The sequence below is a fragment of the Lissotriton helveticus genome, chromosome 1_1 (genome assembly GCF_964261635.1).
Source record: "Lissotriton helveticus chromosome 1_1, aLisHel1.1, whole genome shotgun sequence".
Taxonomy (NCBI): Eukaryota; Metazoa; Chordata; class Amphibia; order Caudata; family Salamandridae; genus Lissotriton; species Lissotriton helveticus.
The window spans coordinates 1,747,370,548-1,747,376,742 of NC_136057.1; positions in this window are offsets into that span (position 1 = coordinate 1,747,370,548).

A 6,195-nucleotide genomic window follows, 5' to 3' on the forward strand; every position below is an offset into this window, starting at 1 on the left:
CACTCTGCACTCACTGTCACTCTGCCCTCACTGTCACTCTGCCCTCACTGTCACTCTGCCCTCACTGTCACTCAGCCCTCACTGTCACTCAGCCCTCACTGTCACTCAGCCCTCACTGTCACTCTGCACTCAGTCTGCAGTCACTGTCACTCTGCACTCAGTTTGCAGTCACTGTCACTCTGCTCTCACTGTCAATTGCTGTCACTCTGCACTCACTGTCACTTGCTGTCACTCTGCATTCACTGTCACTTGCTGTTACTCTGCATTCACTGTCACTTGCTGTCACTTTGCATTCATTGTCACTTGCTGTCACTCTGCACTCACTGTCAAAAGCCCTCCTACCCCAAATAAAGATCAAAAACTGATTTTAACAGTGGGTCAAATATGTGCAGCAGTGGCGTTCAGCATTTGTCCATAAGCCGGATTCATGGAAGTTTGTTAGTTTAACTGCTAACCAGGTAAAAGAGTTTGATTCTGATCAATTGCATATAAAATAATTTTACCTTTGTTGCCTTAAAATCTGGCGCGGTTTTGCCTCTTGGGCCTACTTTGGACACCCATGTTTAGAACGTGCTGCACAACTCGCACTCGTCGTGCACGGCTCGAAATTAAAATTAGGAACATAGAATAATAAGCCCAGAAGCCATGCCCACTACTCTAGTTAAATCAACTTCTCGGTTTGGCACAAATGGCCATCTTTGCCTCCTTGCAAGGCATAAACTTAAGAATGTAAATGCTGCGTTTATGTAAATTTGTTTTTTTCTTCAACATTACTAATCCTTTCCCAGCCTTCACAAATAAATACGTCTAAAATGCCGTGGAATTATGTTGGTTTTAAGTACATTGTATGAGAGCAGGAGTTGTTCGTGTAGGTATTATAAATACAGAGCTGGGTGCCTGCCAGAACGTGTTGAAAAAGAACAGCTGAATTTAACCCTCAAACTGCCTGGATTGCGCCCAGAATAAGACAGTTCTGTATTTCAAAGGCAGCTGAAAGTTATTAATGCTCCTCCCTTCCAATAACACCATGGTGTGGATGGCTTCCAACTTGGGTATGGGGGGGGTAGGGGCGGGGCACTTGGTATTTTCTCTTTGATGGTACGCAGAAACTGGTGGTTCTGTCTTTCGAGAGTGACCTGAGGTGCCCTTTTCAAAGTGAAGCTGGACTGCGCGTGCAGTAAATGGGGAATGTATACAGAATACCGGCCTGCTTCAAGGCGCTACAATAAAATGCCGCTGCCTGGAGGGAGGGTGGGGAGTCTCGCGGCGGCGGTTGCTCTCATCTGCGGGTGTGACAGCGGGTGGACAGGGGGCGGGTGGTCGGTGGAGGCCAGCGCCCAACTTTTGGCGGGAGAGGCTCAAGCGAGGGCGCTATACTCACCCTCAGGGGGGGAGGTCTAGGGCCCCTCGGCAGCCTTATCCTATAGACATATGTACTGGGCCCTGGAAGCTCCTATATGAGGATGGCGAGGGGCTTCGAGGCGCTTAAACGTAGTCACTCGCGCATCCCACCATCAACGGGGCTCCTACTTCGTGGCGTCGAGGACGCATGGCGAGCCTCTGGTAGCCTCGGCCACACGTTGTGATCTTGGGCAAACCCCCGTCCGTTTATTTCAATTTGTAAAGGTGCGGAGAGAGCTTTAAAACCCCCCAGGATGCAAACTCGGGCCACAACATGACAAAATGTCGTCGCTTTCACATTGTCACGCAGCCGTGCTTTGTGTTCGCCGGTTCCCTTTGAGGTGTAAACGCACCCAGCCCAAATTAGGCGCTTTGTGTTTGTTTTTGGCTTCATACACGACGAGAAAACTTTAATTGTGCCCGAAGGCTGAGGTGCAGCTGCTCTGTTTGACACCAGTCAGTCAAAACTCTCACCCATTGGAAAAGAGGTAGGTGCTTGTGGGCTCAGTGCGCCTCAGACCACACAGTGGAGCCGCTGTACTCCGTGCCTTCAGCCGCTGCCACCTCTCATTGAGTACGTGACCTTTGCCCTCCTCGAATCTACACGACCCGCAGTCACTACATTCCTGACAGACATTCAGTCAAGGATTTGTAGTGGCACCACTCACCGGTGAGGATTTCTACGCGCTGACACAGTGTAGATGGAAATTGGTGAACGTGCACCACGCGTCATCAGCTACTCACAGTTTCACTAATATCTGCCAGTAGGGAGCGCAGCTGCGCTGTTCACCAGCGGCGTGGTCAGCTCCAGTCACAAGCGACAGAACGAATGAACAAACCAACTAACCACCAGGTGATTGTACGCCACGGAGCACACGAGGGGGCAGCTGCGCTGGTCGCCACAGCTGTAGCAAAGTTTCACTATTGCACAGTTCACGAGGGCGCAGTCTCACTAGTACCCAGCTCACGAGGGGGCAGCTGCGCTGTTCTGTCGCCATCAACTGCACCAAAGTAACGTCTGTATTTCGATAGCGCCCAGAAGCAGGAGGGTTGTCGTTCGATACTGGTGCTTCTCGTTTGCATGGCAAGTGGTAGGCAGGGTGGGCCGAGCTTCGCCGATACCGATGAGGGAGGGGGGCGTGGGCCCCCGTGTCTTGCTGTCTCAGCGCCGGATGAGTGAGGCTAATGAAGCCCTTTCCCGGCCTGGCATGCAGCAGCAGCGCGCGGAGCGCTGCTGAATGGTGAACGCGCCCGGCCATCTGGATTCACTTACGGAGGCACCCTGACAGCTCCTAATTATAATTAATGTACTTCTTTGCGCGAGCACGCACGAAAAATGCCCAACATGGCGTCCGAAAACTACATTTACCCTATCACTTCAAGCCTATTAAAACGACACCACAACGAAGACGAATCACTGGCCAGATGACAGAACACTCTAAGGAATGTGTGGAATTTGTCTCGCCAAAGCCCTAGGAGATACTTTTTTTTTCTCTTCTTTAACATTAGGATCTCGAAACTCCTCCCACTTACGTGGGCGGAGGCCTCGCCCTAAAAAGCCATGGGGTTATACTAGTCCTGGTGTATACCCGTCTTTGCCAAAGCCTAAGGCTAGCTGAAGTACAGCAGCCATTATTCGAAAGCAGCTGCCCAAAGCGCCTTTCTGTATAGGTGTTTGCATGTGTACCTTATGTGTTGTGGTGTGTCTTGTGTGATGGCAATAGCTCTCACCATACACTTAAAGCTATATGCCGGCAAGACCTAACAAGACAGGCCTATTTGCTTTGTAAACATTTGTACTGGAGCCTATGCTGTTGAGAAGGGGATACACAAGTGAAGGGCGGCCTTTGTGCGGCTGCAGGAAGGAGAGGCACACTACTGTGTACATAACTGGAGGTGTTTTCCAACACCCTCCTGTGAAGGACTGTTCTTACCACACACAAGACATGAGGGTGGCAGAAGGGTGTACTTCAGCATGGATAGGGAAGCAGGCACGTGCTTGAGGGCTTCCCAGGAGAAGGAGCTGGTTTATTGAAACAGGAGGCAGACATAGCGAGGGATTTCAATAGTGGAGGCGCTGGGGAGGGCGAGGAAGAGAGAAAATAAACCACCAACAGCTGAGCTGCAGCTGCGGGGAGGGGGTGGGGGGGGGCTAAAGGCTTCCCGTGCAGTGAGCTGCAACCTACCCTCGGTCTTCTTTGAATGGGCTGCATCCTACCCTGTTGCCAGTAAAGTCTTCAGTGAATGGGCTGAGCCCTAGCCTCTGGCAGGTACAGTCTCCATTGAATGGGCTGGGCCCTAGCCTATGGCAGGTAAAGTCTCCATTGAATGGGCTGAGCCCTAGGCTATGGCAGGTAAAGTCTCTATTGAATGGGCTGAGCACTATTCCTCCATTAAAAGGCCTCCATGTTTGTGTTAGTTTCAGATGAATGGGCTGTGCCCTAGCCTTAGTCGTCTTTGAATGAGCTGCTTCCTACCCATGTGGCCAGGAAAGTCTTTATTGAACTGGCTGAGCCCCAGCCTATGGCAGGTAAAGTCTTTTTGAATGGGCTGAGCCCTAGCCTATGGTAGGTAAAGTCTTTTTGAATGGACTGAGCCCTAGCCTATGGCAGGTAAAGTCTTTATTGAATGGGCTGAGCCTCAGCCTATGGCAGGTAAAGTCTTTATTGAATGGGCTGAGCCTCAGCCTATGACAGGTAAAGTCTTTATTGAATGTGCTGAGCCGCAGCCAATGACACGTAAAGTCTTTATTGAATGAGCTGAGCCCTAGCCTGTGGCAGGCAATTTCTTTATTGAATGGGCTGAGCCCTAGTTTATGGCAGGTAAAGTCCTGAATGAATGGGCTGAGCCCTAGCCTATGGCAGGTAAAGTCTCCATTGAATGGGCTGAGCCCTATTTTTCCATTGAAAGGCCTCCATGCTTGCATTAGTTTCAGTTGAATGGGCTGCACCCTAGCCTTAGTCGTCTTTGAATGAGCTGCTTCCTACCCATGTGGCCAGAAAAATGTCTTTATTGAACTGGCTGAGCCCCAGTCTATGGCAGGTAAAGTCTTTTTGAATGGACTGAGCCCTAGCCTATGACAGGTAAAGTCTTTTTGAATGGGCTGAGCCCTAGCCTATGGCAGGTAAAGTATTTTTGAAAAGGCTGAGTCCTAGCCTATGACAGGTACACTCTTTTTGAATGGGCTGAGCCCTAGCCTATGGCAAGTAAAGTATTTAATGAATGGGCTGAGCCCTAGCCTATGGCAGGTAAAGTCTCTATTGAATGGGCTGAGCACTATTCCTCCATTAAAAGGCCTCCATGTTTGTGTTAGTTTCAGATGAATGGGCTGCGCCCTAGCCTTAGTCGTCTTTGAATGGGCTGCTTCCTACCCATGTGGCCAGGAAAGTCTTTATTGAACTGGCTGAGCCCCAGCCTATGGCAGGTAAAGTCTTTTTGAAAGGGCTGAGCCCTAGCCTATGGTAGGTAAAGTCTTTTTGAAAGGACTGAGCCCTAGCCTATGGCAGGTAAAGTCTTTATTGAATGGGCTGAACCTCAGCCTATGACAGGTAAAGTCTTTATTGAATGGGCTGAGCCGCAGCCAATGACAGGTAAAGTCTTTATTGAATGAGCTGAACTCTAGCCTGTGGCAGGCAATTTCTTTATTGAATGGGCTGAGCCCTAGTTTATGGCAGGTAAAGTCTTTAATGAATGGGCTGAGCCCTAGCCTATGGCAGGTAAAGTCTCTATTGAATGGGCTGAGCCCTATTCCTTTATTCAAAGGCCTCCATGCTTGCGTTAGTTTCAGTTGAATGGGCTGCACCCTAGCCTCAATCGTCTTTGAATAGGCTGCTTCCTACCAAGTAAAGTCTTCATTGAAGGAGTTGATCCCTAGCCTATGGCAGGTAAAGTCTCCATGGAATGGGCTGAGACCTATCCTATGGCAGGTAAAGTCTCAATTGAATGGGCTGAGCCCTAGCCTATGGCAGGTAAAGTCTCCATTGAATGGGCTGAGCCCTAGGCTATGGCAGGTAAAGTCTCCATTGAATGGACAAAGCCCTAGGCTATGGCAGGTAAAGTCTCCATTGAATGGGCTGAGCTCTATTCCTCCATTGAAAGGCCTCCATGCTTGTGTTAGTTTCAGTTGAATGGGCTGCACCCTAGCCTCAGTTGTCTTTGAATGGGCTGCTTCCTACCCAGTAAAGTCTTCATTGAAGGAGTTGAGCCCTAGCCTATGGCAGGTAAAGTCTCCATGGAATGGGCTGAGACCTAGCCTATATCAGGTAAAGTCTCAATTGAATGGGCTGCGCCCTAGCCTATGGCAGGTAATGTCTCCATTGAATGGACTGAGCCCTAGCCTATGGCAGGTAAAGTCTCCATTGAATGGGCTGAGCCCTATTCCTCCATTTAAAGGCCTCCATGCTTGCATTAGTTTCAGTTGAATGAACTGCATCATAGCCTTAGTCGTCTTTAAATGGGCTGCTTTCTAACCTGTAACCAGTAAAGTCTTTATTCAATGGGCTGAGCCCTAGCCTATGGCAGGTAAAGACTTTTTTAATGTGCTGAGCCCTAGCCTATGGCAGGTAAAGTCTTTATTGAATGGGCTGAGCCCTAGCCTGTGGCAGGTAAAGACTTTTTGAATGGGCTGAGCCCTAGCCTATGGCAGGTAAAGTCTTTATTGAATGGGCTGAGCCCTAGTCCGTGGCAGGTAAAGACTTTTTGAATGGGCTGAGCCCTAGCCTATGGCAGGTAATGTCTTTATTGAATGAGCTGAGCCCTAGCCTATGGCAGGTAAAGACTTTTTGAATGGGCTGA